At 36.0% G+C, this 21,232-nt stretch overlaps 1 long non-coding RNA gene and 1 other non-coding gene across 6 annotated transcripts in view; both read left to right on the top strand.

Moving 5' to 3' along the window:
- LOC144375051 (uncharacterized) overlaps positions 1-21,232 on the top strand; it is a 428,255-nt gene that overhangs the window by 86,586 nt on the left and 320,437 nt on the right. The gene's annotated exons all lie outside the window — the stretch shown is intronic.
- Trnaa-cgc (transfer RNA alanine (anticodon CGC)) lies at positions 19,346-19,418 on the top strand. The gene has a single exon. It is a non-coding gene; the product is annotated as a tRNA-Ala (tRNA).

Below are 21,232 nucleotides of genomic sequence, written 5' to 3'. Positions count from 1 at the left end.
TGCATGCATTTCTAACAAAATGTTCCTCGAGGTTATCCACATCACTACTGCATCCCCACCCGGTTCTGAGCTTCCCAACATCTAGGTGAGGTCACTGTTGCTCCTGTCCCGGGCTCCATATTTCCTTCCTGGTGCTCCTCATCCTTACATCTCATCTGGTTTCTGAAATCATCTTTCATGCCTATACTTACCTTCCCAGCATTGCTCCTTCAGTTGATCAACTATTTGGAACATTAACCCATGCTTTTGATTAGCCTCTCCCTACAAATTACCTCATTGGCTCCAAATGTTGCAGGTACCACCTTCATTCCTGATCCAACTTCAAAAGTTGATACTAGTCCAGGAAAGTATCCCATAATCTCCTTGAACATAATGGTGCTCAGAAATGGACCATTGAAAAATTTTACCAATACTTTCACTTGTATGCATAAAGTTTTCTGCTTTTTATACTGGAAAATACCCAAGTTATGTACCAAATTTTTAATCTGAAGTTGATGTGATTTTATTGCAAAAAAAAAATCTTTATCTACTTTTAAATAGTAGTCCTATTCGCCTCACCACCAGTGCTATTCACAGGCACTTTTGTTGTTGTTTTAGTTTTTTCCTATGTTATTTAAGGAGGGAAAAGGCAAGGGAGAAATTTCAGTTTATGTTCAGTAAATTTCCACTCTAGGACCTGAACAAAAGTTCCCATAGGCAGCCAAGAGCAGGCTGGAGTCCTGGAATGCAATTCTATTTAAATGTGGCTTGAAATAGCACACTTATTTCCACTAAATTTACTTTTAATGCATCCCATAGAATGATCATTTATGCATAATTCACATACACACAAAAGCATCTAGGACTCAAATATAAGATCTAAATGTAAATGCTGTTTTTCCTCTTACAACACTGTCAATTCTCAATTGACACTAGTCAATTTTCAATCACCATGTTCCATCTACATAAAGCACTCATATATGATATTAAGCATTTTGTGTTGGGCTTCCCCCAAAGTAAACTCTGAGGCAAACTCTTTAGACAGTTTATTTGGAAGTATGAAAAATACCAGTAGGTAAGGGGAAGAGACATTGGGGAGGAGAGACAAACAGTAGGTATATTAAAACTGATACCCACAATGGACAATAGGGATGTAAACCTGTGGAAAAGCTCTGGAAATGAGGCAAAGTATAATCATTACTGTTGTTTGGTAAAGAGCAAGGAAACTGGGTTGCAATATTCCTCCCTTATTGGCAGGTTTGCTTCCTGCAGTTTCAGTTGCCTGAAGTCAACCATGATTTGAAAATATGAAATGGAAAATTCCAGAAATAAACCATTCCTAAGTTTTGGGGGGAAAAACCCTTTATTACAGTATATTTTTATAATTCTATTTTTATAGTTGTTATTAATCTCTCACTATGCCTAGTTCATAAATTAAACTTTATCATAGGTATGTATGTATTAGAAAAAGCAGTATTTTGGTGCTGTCTGTGGTTAAGACGTTCACTGTGGGCATCAGAACACATTTTCTGTGCATATATGGGGGACTGCTGCCTTTATATTCCTATACCTGCCAATTGTTAGTTAAGAACTATGGAGGGGAAGGTTGGGATTTGAATTCTCAGCTCTAACTATCTGTCTTGCATGTGAACTTCATGGGATTTTAGCAGGCCAAGGGCAGTCTTCCTATAGTGATGGAAACTGCTGTGGTTGGGGGAGTAGGAAGAAGGTCCAAAGGAAGGGGTGAAGCAATGACGGGCCTGCTAGGCCACCTTGTGAGGCAATATTGCCACTCAGGTATCAGTTTTTACATTTCTAAGTTTATATCAAATCCCTGTATTAAAAATCCATATGGAGCTTCTACAAAAGAAATCTCAAGGCCCATATAGCTTCACTGGAGAACTATACAAAGCATTTTTAGAAGAATAAAAATTTTAAATGATTTTCATCAGGCTAAAGGAGAAGTAATACTTCCCAAAGCATTTTGAAAAGCCATTATTATCCTAAAACCAAAACTAGACAAAGGGTAAAAAAAGAAAATAATAAAAACCAATACCCCTCCAGAAATTATATTTGAAAATCTCCAACAATATTGGCAAACTGAATACAATAATGAATAAAATGAATTCTACATAATTTCTAAGTAGAATTTATTCCAGGTGTGCAAGATCATCTCAACATTTGAAAATTAATGTAATCAATCATGTCCACAGGCTAAGCAGAAAAATCATGTAATTATATCAACTGATGCAGTAAAAGCATTTGGCAAAATACAAGTTCCATTCATGATAAAACTCTCATCAAGTTAGGAGTAGAACTAACTTATCCTAATGGAGAATTTGTACAAAACCCTGATGGCTAGCTTCACATCTAGTAGTGAAAGACTGTTTTCCCCTAAGATTCTAGAAATCCTAACTCCTGTAATAAAGAAAGAAAAAACTTAAAGAGCACATAGGTCAGAAATAAACAATTTTATCCTTAGCTAAAGATGATATGTCTATATAGAAAATCCCCCAAATTTTACAATCCCCCAAGCTCTAGAACTAATGAGTTCAGTCAGCAAGTTTGCCAAATAAAATATCAATAGGAAAAAAATCACATTTCTATGTACTAATAATGAATATGCAGAAACCAAAATGAAAAATATCATACAATTTATATCTCAAAGAATATTGAACACACTTTTGAAAATGTCCATGTCTTCATGCTGAAAATTATAAAGATCTGTTAAAAAATCAATAAACAGAAAATACCATACTCATGGATTAGAAGACAACGTAGTAAAATTGTCAATTCTCCTCAAATTTAACACGAATTTAAGTCAGTTTTTTTCAAAATCCCAGGAAGACTTGAAGATTTTTTTCTAGACATTGAGATTATTCTAAAATTTATGTAGAAAGACAAAGATCTAGAACAGCTGAAGCAATCTTGATAATGATACTAAAGCAGCAAGACTCACCCTACTTGATATTAAGACATATTTACAGTGATGATAATTAATACCATATGGCATTTTTGGGAGGGATAGATCCACAGATCAGTAGGACAGAATAAAGAGCCCATATCTGTGTACATACAATTTAATGGCAAGATCTAAAACTATAAGATGTAGCTGAAAAACTAAAAAGGATTACTGTATTTTGCACTATGGTGTTCCCTGTCTCTTCTTGACATTTTAATCTGATTTTCTTTTAAAGAAGAGAACAGCAGAACAGGGTCATGGCTTAGAGTACAATCTGTGGAGTTCAAATGCTGTGATTTGTATCAAATACTCGGGCCTGCATCCATGCATGGTTAACTCTTTGATTAACCAGCTTTTTGACTTTGACTATGTTCCCTAAATCTCCACCTGAAGTTTCCTAATCTGTGAAATGGGAATAATAACAACAATCCTTATCTCAATGGGAAGTGAGAATTCTTGGTCAACATCAAGGCCTGTAGAACAGTACCAGACTTGTGGTGAGAAATGTACAAGTGTTAGTTGCTTTCTGGTATTTAATTTTGGGTATTTTCTCATGTTATTTATAAGGAAGATGTTTCCTAAACAATCTGCTATCTGCTGAAGGCCTGTTGATCCAAAATAATAAGAACCCTGCATTTTGATCACTTACATACTCAAGCAGATGCCCCTAGACAAACTAACCAAGAGAATAAATGAGAGCAGACCCAAATCAATGAAATTAGAGATGAAAAAGAAGACAACCTCACAGATATTTCTAAAACTGAAAGGATTGTTAGTATTTTGAAAACTTAAATTCCAATAAATTGAAAAATCTAGAAGATATCGACAAATTTCTATATATCAAATATTTGGTATATAGAAATTGAACTAGGAAGATATAGAAAACCCAAACAGATAATATCAAGCAATGATTTGAAGCAGCAGTAAAAAGCATTTTGACAAAGAAAAGTACAGGATCAGATGATTCTCAGCTGAGTTTAAAGAAGAACTATCATCAACCCTCTTCAAATGACTCCATGAAATAGAAAGGGAGGGAACATTCTCAAACTCATCCTATGAAACCAGTATCACCCTGATCCCAACACCAGATAAAAGACCCATCAAGGAAAGAAAACTGCAGACCAACATCCCTGATTAACATGGATGAAAAAAAAAAAAAACCCTTAATAGAATTCTAGCAAACCACATTCAAAAAACACAATAAGAAGATAGTACACAGTGATCAAGCTGGATTCACTTCGAGGTTAGTTTAATATACATAAACCAATAAATGTAATTCATCACATGAGTAGATTGGGGGACAAAAATTGCATGATCATCTCAAAAGATGCAGGAAAAAAACCTTTGATAAATTCCAACACTCATATTAAAAATGCTGAAGAAGTTAGGGATAAAAGGAACTTACATCAACACTGCAAAAGCTATATGTAACAAACCCAAAGTCAACATCATACTGAATAGAGAAAAAGTAAAAGCCTTTCCTCTAAAATCGGGAATAAGACAAAGATGTCCACTGTTAACACTCCAATTCAATATAGTTAACTCTAGCCAGGGCAGTCAGGCAAAGAAGGAAATTAAAGGGATACAAGTAGGAAAAGAAGTAGTCAAATTTTCTCTGCTGATGACATGGTCCTGTTATCTAGAAGACTCGAAAAATTCCACCAGAAGATTTGTAGAATTGATAAACAAATCCAGCAAATTAGCAGACTACAAGATCAATATACACAAATCGATAGTTTGCTTTTACTCTGTTGTAGTCAGCTTTTTCTCTGCTGTGACTAAAGATCTGACCAGAAAAATTTTAGGGGAAGAAAAGTTTATTTAAGGGCTTATGGTTTCAAAGGTCTCAATCCACAGATAGCAGGCTCCATCCCTCAGGGCTTGAGGTGAGGCATAGAGAAGAGTATAGGGGAGGAAAGCAGCTCACGTGATGATCATAAAGCAGAGAAGAGACTCCACTTGCTAGATATAAAATATACATACCCCAAAGCCATGCCCCTAATGCCCCACCTCCTCCAGCCACACCCCACCTGCTGTAATTAGTCACAATTAATCCCATCACGTGACTAACTTACCAATTGGCTTAAGGATGGCATAACCCAATCATTTTTTTTCTTTTTTTTTATTGGTTGTTCACAACATTACAAATCTCTTGACATATCATATTTCATACATTAGATTGAAGTGGGTTATGAACTCCCAATTTTACCCCAAATGCAGATTGCAGAATCACGTCGGTTACACATCCACAATTTTACATAATGCCCAATTAGTAATTGTTGTATTCTGCTACCTTTCCTATCCTCTACTATCCCCCCTCCCCTCCCCTCCCATCTTCTCTCTCTACCCCATCTACTGTAATTCATTACTCTCCTTGTTTATTTTCCCATTCCCCTCACAACCTCTTATATGTAATTTTGTATAGCAATGAGGGTCTCCCTTCATTTCCATGCAATTTCCCTTTACTCTTCCTTTCCCTCCCATCTCATGACTCTGTTTAATGTTAGTCTTTTCTTCCTGCTCTTCCTCCTTGCTCTGTTCATAGTTGCTCTCATTATATCAAAGAAGACATTTGGTATTTGTTTTTTAGGGATTGACTAGATGCACTAAGCATAATCTGCTCTAGTGCCATCCATTTCCCTGCAAATTCTATGATTTTGTCATTTTTATTGCTGCATAGTACTCCATTGTGTATAGATGCCACATTTTTTTTATCCATTCATCTATTGAAGGGCATCTGGGTTGGTTCCACAGTCTAGCTATTGTGAATTGTGCTGCTATGAACATTGATGTGGCAGCATCCCTGTAGCATGCTCTTTTAAGGTCTTCAGGGAATAGTCCGAGAAGGGCAATAGCAGGGTCAAATGACCACCACTACTTTCTAAGGCTAGAAACTGCATTTCCAAGAATTCCCCTCCAAGTGTGGTTTCAGGTTGGTGTTTGCCAACACAAGGAGCTAAAAGGAGCTCCTGGCTGATTTGAAAGGAGAAGCAAAGCAGAAGCCTGCTGTTGTTGTTAAGGCAGGAGCAGACAGTTTTGTAGGGTGGTATGAGTTGCAGTAGCTTTTTGGTCAACTCTAGAATAGCACTCAGTTTGTAAGTAAAGCAGATGGTAAGAGCTTCTCAGTAACTCAAGATAGTTGTGCTAGCCTCCAGGCACAGGCTGGAGAATCACAAAACTTATTACTCAGGCTGAGATTTTGAGATTTCGAGCATGATTTTTGGTGACACTCTTCTGGCATTTCATAGTACCTTCCTAGACTGTCACTCTTCTGTCACATAAGCCACAAATTCTAGACTAATTCTGTTTTACCTAGAACACACAGGGTGATTCTGATTTCTTGACTGAACCCTGGATGACACAAAGAACTTCAATATCTTGAAAACAATGTCTGAGTATCTTCAGTAGTACCAATGAACTATCCCAAATGAGTCCATCAAGTCTTTTTTGCTATGGGGTCCCCTGCTGTGTGGCTCTTCTGAGGGTGTCTCATTACATCACCTCCAAATGGCCTGTTCCTACTAGAATCTCTGTGAACACCAATAACCACTGCAAAATTTACCATCTTGAAAACATGTAGTGCCAAAGTCAAATAGTAATCCAAAAGATTGCCATCACCCCCTGTCCACCGCCCCCCCCCCGCACAATTTGGTGTTCAACTTCAGCATTTCAACATCATTCAGCATTGTACATGTTCAGTTCTTTCAAAAAGCCACTCATGATAATATCACCTTTGAATTCTGTCTGCCATCCACCTCTCCATTCAGTTGAGTATGTCTCCATGAAAATGTCATACCTTATTCCTGACAGTCTTTCCTTAGCAAACTGCCTATCTACTCTGATTTATCCACACTAGAAAATTACCATACAGAGTGGCATTAATGAGATTTGCCATTTAACATTTGTTTAATGTGTCTAGACCTAGAACAATAGTATTCATAGAGTATGGTTGTTATGAAGACTACCTGGATTATGATTCTTTGCATTCATCCTAAGTAATTATAGTAAGATCCTTTTTCATGATTGAGTTTCAGAATATTCAGATGGAAAGGTCTATAACTTCTCTAACATTCTGTGGACCTCAGTGAATTTTCTTTTTCAGTTATAGCTTTGAATGACTTGGAAAAGAGCAACGACAGATTAATATTATCCAGGGCCAAGGCAAGTCACATTGAAACTACTTCTTTTACTGAACTTCATGCTGGACAGTAAATTTTGAGAGTAAATCTTAAACCGTAAGAAAATAAAGAAGTATCCTAGTTGTAATGGCCTCTGAAGTCAAGCAGTGTATAAAACTGATCACTGTAAATTATTCTCAAGTCTTTCTTGTAATCACTGTGAATTCGCTTCTCTAATCATCTCCCAGGTGATAGAGATGCTGCTGGTACACAACTGAATATTATATTATCCTAGATTGTGTGTTTGGATCCTCTGCTGTCGAGGGAAGCAACATCAAACAACATATAAGCTATTTCTTTTTTTTTATGTATGTAGTATATGTTTTTTTTTCCATTTTTTTTATTGATTGTTCAAAACATTACAGAGCTCATGATATATCATCTTTCATATAAGCTATTTCTATTCGAAGATGTAGGAATTGTTCACCTTTGGTTGATCACAAACACAGTATTGTCATTGTGAAAATAAGATACATACAGAATCTTGAAGATATATAGAATCTGATTTCAGATGATGATTTTTTAGCCTATTCCTGGACCCTGGATTGACAGAATGGAGCACACATACATTCAAGTAAGCATGAGACTACTTGCTGTACTTATTTAAAGATTTAAAGTTTATTTTTTTTCTTTTCATTCTAGCATTAATTTTAAGCATAGGTTATTAAACTGGAAATTCCAAAGGTAACACAAAATATTTTTATGTCCTTCTTACTTTCATTAAAACTGCTAATGAGCATGAGGGGAAAGAACCATTTTTTTTTTTATATCAATTTCAAGAGCTTTGGCCAGGCCATAAAACATTCAGTCGTCTTGAACGTTTTTTTCATCTCCTTTATATTCAGTAGCACAGATATATACCTTTTTGTTATTATGACTATAAACATTTCTGTAGATGGTAGCATGTATATCTTCACCACTAACACCACCCCACAATTCCTTTTCGTGGGTCCTGAGGCCCTCTTGTAAACCTAGATTGCCCAACGTGAGATTTAAATAAAGCTAAGAAGAATTGAACCATGGAACCACGAATCACTGCCCAAAGTGAAAGACTTCAAAATTTCGATGCAGGATTGCTTAGAATACTTTTCTCCTCAAAGATAAGTGAAAAATTGACTTGGATTCAGAAGGACGGAAGAAGTAAGCATGGGCTGGAAACCCAGAGTTCCAGAGAAAGCCTTGATGTGACATCCTGGAGGCTGAGCTGCCTCTGTGTCATCGTCATCACCCTCCTGAGACGTAGGCCCCAGAAGTCAGTCATCCAATTTGGAATGATCTCTCTGACAATCTCTGTTTTCTGTTCTATGGGGACATTCTTCTTTCTAGTCCTCTATATACATAAACGCCCTAAAAAGGAGGAAGTGTGTGCTACATATTTCCAATTTTCCCTCCAGATCCATTCTTCACACTTGTCACTTAAGCCAGGAGGCTGACCTCAATGGTGCATGCTTCCAAGGCTCTCTTGGCTGCTGTCTCCTGTTGGGTGTTGAAACCAGCAGAAGACTGGAAAGGGTCAGGGTACCTGTCCTATATATAAATCTTCCTCCCTGCTGAGCGTTTGTGGCAATGGAGGAGCTACAGCCTATTCTCTTCTGTGATCTGAAATCCCTCATTTCCCTTGTCCCTTTGATAATGGCTCTGCACTGTTACTAGCCCTCTGAAAATGCAAGGTGTCTCTTAAACTTGTATATTCCTTTAACAAATAAAAATAGGGATTTGAGCATCTTTAAAGATGATGATGGTTTGAAGGGAGATCCTCCACCTTTGGTAAATATGAAAATAGTCCTTTATAGTTTGGCACACTAGCTAGCAGAGTGCACTGTTAAACAAGAGACCTTGATATACTTACAAATCATTAAATGAATATATTTCTCTTGAATAAAATACATATAAAGCATTATCTGGGCCAATGGGTGTAGGCAGTGCAGAACATTGGTGAAATTCAGAAAATCACATATGTTTTTCTAAGGAACTTGAAATCTAGAGGAAGAGAATGCATGTATATAATAATATATCTTCAAAATAATGTAAGGAACAATGCAAAAGAATAAGGGCTCTTGTATTCAGGGAAAGACAAGGAGATGGCAGAGTGTGTAAAAGTCTGAGCTATTAATCACAGCAAGAGTTATATATTAGATGCTGTTTAAAAATTCCATCCTGGTGCTATTGGTGGTGCTTAAGAAGGCTTTCTATGGTCAGTGAGTTCTGGAGCAAACCAAACAGAAACATTTACTAATTCTATCCTGGGAGGGTGACTTAGCGAAGCCCTCTACAGGTCTTGGGCCAACATGAATAATAGGATACTTGGGATATTGAGAAATAGAGGAAAGAGAAAAGGAGAGATAGGATAACATAATTGTTAGTATTATTTATGAAATTCCATGCCGATTATTGCAGAGCTTCTCTTCTAGAAGAACATAAAAATCAACAGAGGCAAGTTACTGAACAAAAAATTTTTTGAAATATATATCTTCCCTTTTTCTTAATACTTCTGTAGTAATGCACTCCTCGCCCCCTCAACTTAGATTATCTAATCTTTACTGATTTCTCTCTCTCCCTCCTCCCTCCTCCCTCCTCCCTCCTCTCTCCTCTCTGGCACTTCTTCTGCCTGAATAACATTGTTTTCTTCCTCTGAGGTTGAATCAGGGCTCTGGTATATCAGGATCCTTCTTTTTTTTTTCTTTTGTTTTCACTGTCTTCTGTTTCACCTATAATATATCCATTCTTAACTATTTTACAAAGGCAGATTCCCTAGCTTTGTCCAGTATTTTCCCATAATCCTGAACCAAAGGACAATTTCTGTTACTGTTCATTTATTCATTTAAAGATTATTATACTATATTCCAGATCCCTTGTAGACTCTGAAAATTCAGAGAGAAACAGACTATAAATAAAGAATACATGGATAAGGTGAGCTGGGATATAGCTCAGTTGGTAGAGTAAGTACTTGTATGCACAAGGCCCTGGGTTCAATCCCCAACACCACACACACACTCTCAAAAAGGTAATTCCACAAAGTGATAAATCCCTTGATAAAGTCGTGTCATGAGGACTGACAGGCAGGGAGGTGAGTTTAGGTGGGACTTCCAAGAACAACCCTTCTGAGAGGATGACATTTGGACTTGTGTCTAAGTGAGGAAAAGGAGTTTATCTTGTGGCAATTAGGAGGACAAGTGTGCCAACAGAACATGTCCATATACATACACAGAGACACATACATGTACACATACATATGCATATATTGAGCTATAATATTTCATTTTGACCTTGAGTTCCCAATATTGCCAGGTAGGAGTTCTTTTTCTGTCCACATTGTTCTAGTACTGTGTTTCCATGGTAACTTAAGACAGAAACTAGTCTGGTTTATATCATCTTGGAATTTGTCTTATTTAATGTTGCCTAAAGGGAGCCTCTGGGAGTGGGCGAATGTATGTCTCTGGCCAGTCTCCAAATATACAGGAAAGATAACATCCACACTAACTCCAAAAATTGATTCTATCTTGCTAACTCCATTGTCCCTCACTAACAACTAAAATGAAAATTTATATTTTTGGAGATAGAAATGAAGAAACTTTGAGAGAGAGAGAGAGGAAAAAAACATCAGTCTGATAATCTAAATTTGATTTTCACTCTATTACTCCTGGAAGATACCCATGTTCTCCTTTTGAGATTTTGGCATCTTCCAAGTTATTTCATCATATGGAAAGGAATGCTATTCCTTGTGTCTTCTGTCTTCTGCCAAGCTTCAATAGATTAGATTTTTTTTTAAAAAAAAAATGGTTTGACTTTACCATTCTACCCGGAGAAAGTAAAGTCAATTGTTCTAAGACAAAGAAGTATGACTGCAAAATGTAGGAATCCAGGACATTAGTTGCCAAGGAATGAGAACTTGAATAGCTTGGACTTTTCATTCCTGTTCACAGATTAATCCGAAAGTCCAAAATAGTATCTGATAATGCCATCTGGAATCTCCTTAATCACTTGGTTTCTTTCTTTGACTCAAGCCACAAAATTCAAATTCTCTTTGAAGGTCATCAGTAACAAATGATCTTTTGCTTTGTAATGTACAGTGGTCATCCAATAATCTCAGCTTTTGCTCTAAAACAACATCTGATGCTGTCCACCACCTTTAACTGCTTGCAGTTAAGGTTAATCTCTCTTTATGCAGTAGTATGGCTGCGTCTGTCCTTTTGTCTCCCAGACCTTCCTTTTTTTTTTTTTTTGCTAATTTTTATGCTCATATATCACCCTATTAATGTGAGGGTGCACTTTCTTCTCTCTGTGACCCACCATCAGTAGTGTCAACCATTACTTTATAGGAATGGCCCAAAGTCTAAATCTGTAAACTTTACCACTTTCAAATGTAAGCCAACCCTACATTTTGAATATCACATTGCCAATATTTTGCTGGTAATTCTTCCTAGATAAAATTACTGGCACCTTGTCCATTCCTGGACAGCTACTTAAGGCTCTCAGACTAGATGGAAACGCCAGCACCCATGTGGAGTCCATGTCCTGATTGCAACCTGGCCTTCCCATGCTTTGGGTTTTCAATAACCCCCTTCCATTACTTGGACTCTGATTGCCTCTGTGCATTTGCAGGGGGCTTCTGTTTGACGTGCTGTGCATTTTCCTCCTCTCCTCTACCCCCCGTAGAATCTTGGTTATTGGCCTCATCTCTTTTCATTAGGTGGATAATTCTATGATCAGTCTTTGGGGTAATATTCCCAGTGGGCTCAATTCTTTTCACCACCTTCATAGAAACATCTATCTCCTTTAACAGATATTGAATTTCAATTAACATGTTTACATCTGGGCTTTTTATCTTCATCTCAAACCTCACTGCATGCCTGCATTTCTCATTCTCCTGTGGCATCAGTCTTCTCACGGTCTCTAAAGTATAAAACCCAATTCATCTTTAACTGTTCCTTTTCCTCCACCCCTTACACCCACCCGTTCAGGTAGCCAAACTGTATTCGTTATTTTTGTTCTAACTTTGTACTCCCTATCTTGACTTCTAGTTATGAAACCCTTATGTTTTGTTATTGTATACACCTTATACCAGTTTACCCTTTTTGATAACTGTGATTTATTCTAACTGTAAACATATATTGTTCTTTGCATGTTGGCTACTTATAAGATAACCTGATTATTAGCTCTGTGAAGTGTAAAAATAGAGACTTATATTTCTTTCTCTCTTTAATATTACCTACTTATGAAATAACAACCTATCAAAGAATAAAAAATTGGTTATTTGAAATAGTAGCTTATAGCTTTGGGTACATTGGGCATCAGTTGTCCAAAACAGAGATCACAAAGCATATGTTTCTCTAGCTATGTTAAGCAGAAAGTAATATGCAGAATTATGTTGAATAAAAAAATTGCAAAAGGGCTTGGGCCTTGGGGGTATGCCTTGAATATCTCCCCAAACAATATTTTGAGATTAGCCCAGTGGAGTGTGGGCTGTCACCAATGGAAGTGTGAACTCCAAAAGAAAACCAATTTGAACAGGTTCCATGGGTAAGGAAACTTCTACTATGTAGAGCCATGCCACTATTCTAGACCTCTACCAGGGGGGAAAAATGTATACCCTATGCCTGGTCTCTTGACATCCACAAAGACAGTGAATATTGATGCTGCTACCAAAACAATAATGACAACAGAATCCAAAACAACAAAAGCACAACATCATTCTATTTCTGCCAGTTTTGTGTTTTAAATCACATGAAAGTTAGTCTTAAAGCAAAATTATATTTCTCTTATTCCCGAGTATCTAAAGCACAGACGAATCAAAAACATCTGTGCTTTAGATACACGGAAATAAGAGAAATATAATTTTGACTACTTAGGCTCTTAGTACACTGAATCATACTTGGAGGAGAAGATAAGACTCTTTAAAGGATTTTAAGTGTATTTGTATTTTCAAAGATTTCTGTCATCTTGGGATTTCTATCAGAGATTTCTATTTTGGTGCCTCTTCTTCTTCAATCTACATTATGCTTCCAAATGTCATTTAGAAAAATTCCAGTTTTTAATTCAACTGAGTCTCCAGAATTAAGTCGGCTAACTAAAGAATATTTCATTGTTTCTTCTCATTTTAATTTGATTTTATTTAATCATATGTAAGAATGTTTGCATTGGTTGTACAAAACTTAAGTTAACTTAAGAAAATGTTGCCTAAAGTAGAGATGATTTAGGACTTAACAAATAAAACTGTAAAAAGTAGAACTTAGAGAGTTCATTATAACTAAACTCCATCTCCTAATCTTTTGACTGACATCCCCAACTTGCTGCAAATATCTGTGAAAATAATGTCCCCCTTTCATCTGTATGAACTGTAAGAAATTTGATTATCTCTGGATAATCAAGTCTCACAGTTGCTCTGGCACAATCAATGCAAAAATTCTTACATGTAATTAAATAAAATCAAATTAAAAAGAGAAAAACAATGAAATATTCTTAGCTGTGCCATGGGGCTGGAAGGTAGGGTCAGGGGGAGATAGACTGAGAAAGAAAAGCCTATGATCCTAGGTTTCTCAACTTATCTTTGTGTTCTTTTTTAGAAATTGCTTTCCTTTACCATTCCTAAATAATACATAATTGTCCAGGACTGAATTGTGACCTCCAAAATTTAATATAGGTCTAATCCCTAAAGCCTCAATACCTCAGAATGTTCTATATCTGGAGATAGGGATTTAAAAAGATAATTAAATTAAAATGAGGGCTTTTGATTGGGACCTAATCTATTCTGACTGGGACCTAATCTATTCTGACCGGTGTCCTTATAAGAAGAGTACAGTAGGACACAGAATGAGAATCACTAGGGACATGAACACACAGAGCAAAAGCCATATGAGGACACAGCAAAATGGTATATGTTTCCAAGATGGTAAAACATAATACCTTGGACTGAGTGGCTCAAGCAATAGAAAATTATTTCTTAGAAATCTAGAGGCTGGAGAGTCCAAGATCAAGGCACTTGCAGATCTAGGATCTGTGAGATCCCTCTTCTTGGTTTGCAGATGATGGTTGTTTCATTGCATCTTCATATGATTGAGAGAGACTGAACATCTCATGTTATTCTTAAAAGTGTACTTATCTCTTTCATGAGGGCTCTGCCCTATTCACCTAATTACCTCTCAAAGGCCATACCACCAAACATAGTTGCTTTGAGGATTTAGGGTTCAATATATAAATTTTGGAGGGACACAGACCTTCATTTTATAGAAGAGGTCCTCCACAAGCCATGAAAACAAACAAACAAACAAACAAACAAACAAAAAACAAACCAAAAGCCTAGGAAGAATTCAAATCCTCAGACATTTTGGATTTCTAGCCTCTAGTATTCTGAGAATATACATTTCTGTTGTTTAAGCTACCCAGTCTGTGCTATTTTTTTCATGGCAGCCCTAGAACACTACTACAGGGATAGAAAAAAATATATATTATAATTTAAACAAGTAAGCTTGATGCATATTTTGGTATAAATAACTGATTCTCATACAGTGGCTGCTTTGTTTCCCCTAAGAGGTATTGGGCAATGTTTGGAGATATTTTTATTGTTGCATTTTGGAGGAGGGAGGTTCTATTGGTTTATAGTGCATAAAGATCAGTGATGCTGCTAACTGTCATACAATGTACAGGTAAGACTCTCCTTGCTGAGTACTTGTTCCTTCCCAATAACAAAGAATTATCCGGCCTCAAGTGTTGGTAATGCTGAGGTTGAGAAGCGATACTCTAATGGCATGAATTTGCTGCATAGGTTTCTGATTTGCAAGGGAGGCATTTTAACTTCTTCTTGCTGTTTCCTGCAAAGTCATTTCTGCAACAGTTAATTATCCTGTTTCAGATACTTTGAACTGTTAGCTAGTGCATGCCTTCATTAATGATCTTCATCAGGCCAGTTCGCCCTACCTGTGATGAACACACTCTGCTGAGGCATTTCCCATGTACAATGAACAGAATGGAAATATTTCTGCAACTTCTCATCACACAGAACACAGAAAGCAGAAACTAATTTCATATGTTGGATGTATCTCCTTTTCAAGACGAAGGAAAAATAGACCTATTCTTTTTGTCCACAATGTACTGTACATGAATTTATTATACCAATTAAGCACGGAAGTGACTTTTAAAATTCTTTATTTAGTAACAAAGAATTTTGAAAGTAAGTTAGGCCAGGATTTGGAGACAAAAAAAAATATGCAGTTACTTAAGTTTCAATATCTATCATCTGTATTATCTCATGTTAAATTCCTTTTCTTTCTCCTTCTCCATTATCTATATCTGGTCAACCAAGAAGAATAATAAGGGTAATGGCATGCAAAGCTGAGATGTTAAATTTATGCAAGTATATTCTATGCCTTATGGATGAAGTTGGACCTCTGCACCCAGGAATAGCAAGGAAACAACAGATGGAAACAACTTTGTCTCTGATTGAAGCTACAGGACAGCCTAGAGCTAGCCAGCACTGAAACTGCCATGTCTCATCTGCTTCCAATTTACAGAATTGGATCTTAACTGGGGACATAGCAGTCATTCTGTCATCTCCACTCTAAAATTCAGCAGAATATATTATAAATCTTGGAACTATTGTTGGGAATGACCACTGATTTGATTCAACAGTGGAAATGATGGTAATCATAGCTGCTTGACCCAGGCTATATTCTTCTTCCTAGAGCTATGTTATTGTTTTGAGGAAGTAAGGATTTAATATTACAATTAAAAAAAAAGATACGCTACATATGGAATAGGTAGAAGTATGTCAACTAATGCAATTTATTATCTTCTTCTGGGAAGTAATTAGCATTCTGAGAAAATATTTAACCATCTCTGATAGACCCTAAATAACATTAAGATATTTTCTGGGGAGTTAATTACTCATAAACACAACAAACTGTTGGAAGCATGAGCATTTTTAGCTAGGCATTTCTTTACTATCTTTCTTTTTTATCCCCTGTAAAAATAATGCTATCCCTTTGTGGAAAATTTGAAATACTTATTTAACCCTTGTTACCAATTTTTTCTGTAATCTTTTAATATTAGTACTACACTACACTAGAAGATGCCTACTACCACAATTTGGAAAGGAAGTTCTGTAACTTACAAGGACTCAGTAGAGTTCTTCTTGGTAGCACTTAAAATATCAACAACAGTGCTTGGGTGGGAGGACAATTGTGTTTAGAAGTGGAAACAAAACAAAACTTTTTTTTTAACCCAATGAATATGCAGTAGGATGACTTGAAAAAGCTCTTAAGCTAAGGACAAAGACTCTTGAAGGCAGCCAGAGAGGAATAAACCATCACGTAAGGAAATTCTTCAAAAGATGATCAGTAGACTTCTCATCAGAAATTATGAATGCAGCAATGCAGTGGGATGCATATTCAAAATGATGAAAGAAAAGATTCTCAACCAAGTATTTTTTTAAATTTTTTTTTAAAAAAAGGAAAAATTAAAATATTCTCAAGTAAATAAAAACTGGGAGTATTCATTAGCAGACCTACCTTTACAAAAACAACTAAAGGGAGTCTTTCAAGCTGAAATAAAAGATCTCTAGACAGTAACCTGAATCCACATAAACTGAAAAAGAGCACCAATAAAGGTAAATACATGAGTTATATAAAAGACAGCCGTACATATATGCATATATTTGTAAATACATATATTATATAAATTTGATTACATATATGTGTGTGTCTGTAAATATATATATTTATACAGATGATTGAACTCCTGGGGGCACTTTACCAATGAGATACATCTCTAGACCTTTAAAAATATTTTATTTTGAGACAGGGTCTCACTACGTTACTGCAAGTCTTGATAAATTGCTTAGGCTGGCCTTGAACTTGTGATTCTCCTGACTTATTCTCCTGAGTCACTGGCATTACAGGCATGTACACAGCATCAGGAAGCATAAATGTAGTTTTTATTCTTCTACTTTATTTAAAAGCCAACTGCTTGAAGTAATAAATTTAAAGTTATATTGGTGACCCTAAAATGCATAGAGATATAGTTTATATGATAATAATTGCAGAAAGAATGTGGAGGAAAGAAGATATATTTGAGAAAAATTTATGTATTACTGAAATTAAGTTGTAATTAATTCAAACTAAATTATTATAAGATATTCATTGTAATCTTCAAGGCAACTAAATGAAAAAACTGAAAAGCATGTATAGTAAAAGAAAGTGACAAAAAAATTACTAAATAATAAAATGGAATTAAAAGAGTACATCAGAACATATCCATTTAGCAGAAAAGAAGGTAGAAATGGACAAATAGAAGAAAAGAAAGATATAAAACATATAGAAAGTAAAAAAGAAAGTAAAAATAACAATGGAAGTTATAAATACTACATTACCAGTAAACACATTAATGTAAACATATTCAATACTTCAGTAAAAAGAACAGATTGTCAGGAAGATAAAAACAAAACAAAATATCATCTGACTATATATTATCTGAAAGAGCTATATTTTAAATTCAAAGACATGAGCTAAAACAAAATTTAAAATAAATGCAGCATTCTTCTGCACAAACAAAATATTAAGCAATAAAAAGGCCATATGTCATAAAAGCAATCTTAATATTTTAAAAATATTTGAAATTGTACAAGTTGTTTTCAATTTCATACATTGAAGAAATAAAATTGGAAACTGATCAGAGAAAGAAATTTTTAAGAATTTCCCAGTACACAGAAATAAAATAGCTGACTAATAAATCAAAGGAAAAAAGAGACATGAAAAGATTAAGCAGTACTTGTAAATAATTAGTAGATCAAATCAGAAAGTTACAAGACACTTGAAAAATACTTTGAGATGAACAAAAACTGAAGCACAATATAACAACATATATGCAATGTAAATAAAATAATTGGTGCTTAAAGGAAAATTAGATACACTTTCCTACATTATAAAAGAAGAAAGATCTCAAATTAGTAATCTAAATTTTCACCATAAAAACCTAAAAATAGAGGAGAAGATACCAAGTCAATCAAGAAGAAAATAATAATGAAGAGAGTAGAAATTAATGAAATAAGAAATCAATGGGAAAAGTAAATATTTTTTTTTAAATGTTTCTTTGAAAAGAAGAACAAAATAGAGAAACCTTCAGCTGTACTGGAAAAAAATCAAATAACTGAAAATAAGAATGAGATTCTGGAAATTACCACTGTATTAGTCTGTTTTCCACTATTATATCAGAACATAGACTAGTTAACTTATAATGAACATAAATTTATTGGTTCACAGTACTGACACTGAGAAGTCCATGATTGAGAGGCCATCATCTTCTGTAATAAGGTAGAAGAAAAGGTGTGATAGAGAAATGGACCATGCTTGTCTTTTGGCAAGAAGGCCACTCCTGTGATAAGAATCACATTTTTTTGCATAATGACATGAACCTATTCATGAAAAAGAGTCTATATGTCCTAATCATTTACTGAAAGTTCCACCTCCCCACATCACCAAGTTTGAGATCAGTAGAATCCTATGAGAGAATGTATGACTTGATGATTTTAACTCACAACTTCTATTTTAATAATAACAGGTATACGTAATTGAGACAGTGTGGTAAATACTTTGCATAGACATTTTAATCCATCTTAGCTGTATTAACAAACGACTACACACTGAGTCATTTATTAATACAAGAAATTTATTTCCTCACTGTGTTAGAGGCTGGGAACGTCGTTCCAAGATCAAGATTCAGGAAAGTTCAATGTCTAGTAAAGGCCCATCTCATATTCTTTTTTTTTTTTTTTTTTTTAAAGAGAGAGAGGGGGGGGGACAGAGAGAGAGAGAGAATTTTAACATTTATTTATTTTTTCTTAGTTCTCGGCGGACACAACATCTTCGTTTGTACGTGGTGCTGAGGATCGAACCCGGGCCGCACGCAAGCTAGGCGAGCGTGCTACCGCTTGAGCCACATCCCCAGCCCACCCATCTCATATTCTAAGATGGTGCCTTGACTTCTATCTTGACCTGGAGAAAGACAGAATGGCGAAAAGTGACTGAATGTAGTGTGGAGCCTTATCTATAAAGGCCTCAATCCTATTCATGAAGGAGGAGGCCCATGACCTAATCACCTTCTGAAGGCCTCATTCACCTCTTGATTTTGTTGCATTGGAGATTAGGTGTTAAGTTTTACATATAAAGAGTTCTCCAAAAACTCACGTGTGAGACAATACAGGAATCAGAGGTGAAAAGATTGGGTTTTGGGGGCTGGGGATGTAGCTCAGTTGGTAGAGTGCTTGCCTCGCATGCACAAGGCCCTGGGTTCAATCCCCAGTACCACCACCACAAAAAAAAAAAAAATAGATTTTGAGGGTTGTACCCTGATTTGTGGATTAACCCATTTGATAGATTAATAATCTGCATGAATTAGTAGGATGTAGCTGCAGGCAGGTAAGACATGGCTAGAGGAAGCATGTCATTAGGGACATGCTGTTGGGGATTATATTTTTCCTCACTTCTTGCACTCAAGTTTTCTATACTTCCTGGCTGTCGGGAACTAAGTAGCTTTCCTCCAGCATGCCCTCTTGCCATGATATTCTTCCTCGTCTTGGGCCAAGAGCTATGGAGTATCACCAACTGTGGACTGAACCTGAAAGTTTATTTTGGCTCTGAAACCATGAGCCAACATAAACTTTTCTTCCTCTAATTTGTTCTTGTTGGATCTTTTGGTTACAGATATGAAAATCTGACTAACACCTTAAGTTTCGACATGAATTTGGAAAGGAAACAAACATTCATACCATAGTGACAGCTGATCTAATTCAACCCTCAATATAAGTTCTTTTTTAGAGATTAGGCAACTATATTTAGAGACTTACAATAAGATTGCAAGGTGTAAGGCCAAATTAGACACATCTGAAACCTATTTATGCCATTTACCAACTATATGATCATGGGTCAAGTTACTTATTTTCTGAATGCTTTCATAAAATGGAGAAACTATCAGTGCCTACTTCATTGGGTTATTGAGTCTAAGTGATATACTGAAAAGGGATGCCTAGTAAGGTTTGATAAGAATTGGCTATTATTACTAGTTACATAGTAGCGAATAGTGAAGCCAGTGTTTGAACCCACATGGTTAGGGGCATGGAGATGCATTGCTTGTGTCCCACTTCAAGGAAAGAGTTGCTGTCAGCCGTGGAGAACAAGTTTAGCAGAAACCTGCAACTGACATCTAGTGCAGAGTCTATTTTCTATCAGAAAATTATCTGCTCAAGGTCACTCAGTTTTCAGAATAGACCCAGGTTTAGTGACTGAGTGAGGTAAGGATATAAAAATCTAGCCATTTTGACTACAGGAGAACTTTGCTGGGCAATATTTCTGAGTTCCTTGCTTAGTTAGCCAAGATTTCACTGGATTTTTATTATAGCTCAACTTAGAATTGCACTATAATTGGAAAGAGGCTACTCTTTCCAATTCTGCTTCTATCCCCTTTTTTCTCCACAGGTATGCCTCCCTAATAAATACCTTGTGCACTAAATTCTGCCTTTTATCTGCTTCTGGGCAGCCTTGCTTGTGATATCACAATAATGCAGCATTTAGAAATTATGCTTAGAAAGAAATTAAGCCATATGAGATTTGGGAATCTTTACTAACGGAAAATGGAGAACACCTAGCAAAACTGATCTTTAAAATTCTACAGTGCAGGATTAAAAAGACCAAAGAACAAATGCCCTATGGGACCATGGGATCACAGAGCCACTGACAGCAATAGACACAGTGATTATAACTGACCTTGTGTTTCTGGCTTTGACTGGGCAAGGGTTTATTTACGTGACTTCATTGATGAGGGAACCTGCAGTTCACCAGCTCTGCCTCTATTCTGCTGCCTCTCCCCATCAAAGTGCTGGCCTAAATCAAAACTTTAAGATTCATAATTCATCAAGATGACTCCATGAGTACATCATAAATTGGGCAGATTAGATTTTGTGTATTTTTAGCTTCACAAATCATAATTTATGAGTCTCTCTGTTGGATGCAGAGTGATAAGAGAAATATAGGGAAGTAGGGGGACCAGAGTGAGATAATCTCATTTGAATTAGACAAATGAGACCCTGCTGAAAAGGAATACCCAGTGTCTCTGGACAAATTTATGA

This window comes from Ictidomys tridecemlineatus, chromosome 2 (genome assembly GCF_052094955.1).
Source record: "Ictidomys tridecemlineatus isolate mIctTri1 chromosome 2, mIctTri1.hap1, whole genome shotgun sequence".
Taxonomy (NCBI): Eukaryota; Metazoa; Chordata; class Mammalia; order Rodentia; family Sciuridae; genus Ictidomys; species Ictidomys tridecemlineatus.
This window is presented reverse-complemented; position numbering and strand designations above follow the sequence as displayed.